Source organism: Etheostoma spectabile, chromosome 24 (assembly GCF_008692095.1).
Source record: "Etheostoma spectabile isolate EspeVRDwgs_2016 chromosome 24, UIUC_Espe_1.0, whole genome shotgun sequence".
Lineage (NCBI taxonomy): Eukaryota > Metazoa > Chordata > Actinopteri > Perciformes > Percidae > Etheostoma > Etheostoma spectabile.
Genome location: NC_045756.1, coordinates 9142035 through 9143394, shown reverse-complemented (window position 1 = coordinate 9143394; position 1360 = coordinate 9142035).

The window sequence follows — 1360 nt, the reverse complement described above, 5'->3', positions numbered from 1 at the left end:
TTTAATCTCAATGGGTATTACCTGGTTAAATAAAGGATAAATAAAAAAAATAAAATAAAAACTATCAATGACTTCCAGTGGAGACTGCTGCGGTCGAGGCACTGAAGTCCTTGAACGCAGCGCAGTTGGAGAGGATGCGCCTGCGATTGGAAAGACCCTTCTCAGACTCCGTTTGGATGTGCGAGTAAGTATTAACTTTACCAGTAATAATACTAATTTAGTTGTGCTTAAGGGTTCCTGAATGCTGTAACTATGTGACTTGTTTACATACGAGCTGCAGTAGGTCTATAGCTGTTGAGTTAGCACTGTGTGTGTATGGGCGTGCACGCGCTGGCATGCATGTGATCAAGCATCATTGTGTCTGTAGGGTGGATGAACAGAAAGGGCTAGCTGTAGGGAAGAGTACAGAAATGCAAACCAGGCCCAAATCTTCATGCATTACATTAAAAAAAACTGGCTGATGGTCAAAAAGTGAACTTCAGGCCCTGCTGGCACCCCTAAAAATGGCTAAAAAACAAACAAACCGTGTTAATCTATTGGGAGCTGAGGAGTTCTGCCCTTGGACTATCACAGCATTATCACCCAGAATCTAGACTCCGAGATCATTCAGGAAAAAAACATTCAGACCCAGAAAATAGTGCTCGTCACTTCTCTAAAGTAATTGATACTGCATTTTGGAAATGTCCGCTTCTCCTTTGATGGATATCCAATTTCGTTACACCGCTTCACATTATATTTGTAGCAATGGCCCTGTGGCTCTGCTTAGCCCTCCTAACCACAAATAGTGCCGACGGCTTTGAAAAAGCATGTTTTGTTCGTCGTATTTTTTCTAAATTCCGACCGCTCATGAAAGCGCCTCGGTAGGACCCGCCGACATCATGTAAGAAAGCTTCAAAGCTAAGCCCAAAATACACCACAGGATAAAAACCTCGCACAGCACATGTCCATCTTTAAAAATTTGCAAAAAAAGCTCAGAAAAGGGTTGGTTTTCACAGGGTTTCTGGTTACATACTTGTAACTCAGTGTTTCCTCTACCATGATGGCCCAACATGATGTTTAAATGCACAGTTAAAGGGTGCCATGCAACCCCGAAGCTCTGATCCCAGAATCCCCCCCGCATCCCGTCAAGTCTCACACGGCCGCAGCACGGTGCAGATTTTAGAGATACGTGAAGGCACGGGACAAAACGAGCCCTATACTTCTATAGTTGGAGTTGGTTTGTGTTTATTCATGTAGCTCGGGGACGCAGTCAGAGGAGTCTGGCTGGAGGCGCTCTGGTGTGGAGGGAAGTCAAGCGAGGAGAGATAAGGGCCGTATGGAGCAGTGGGAGAACTTCAGTCGGGGGGAGGAATCGTTGAAC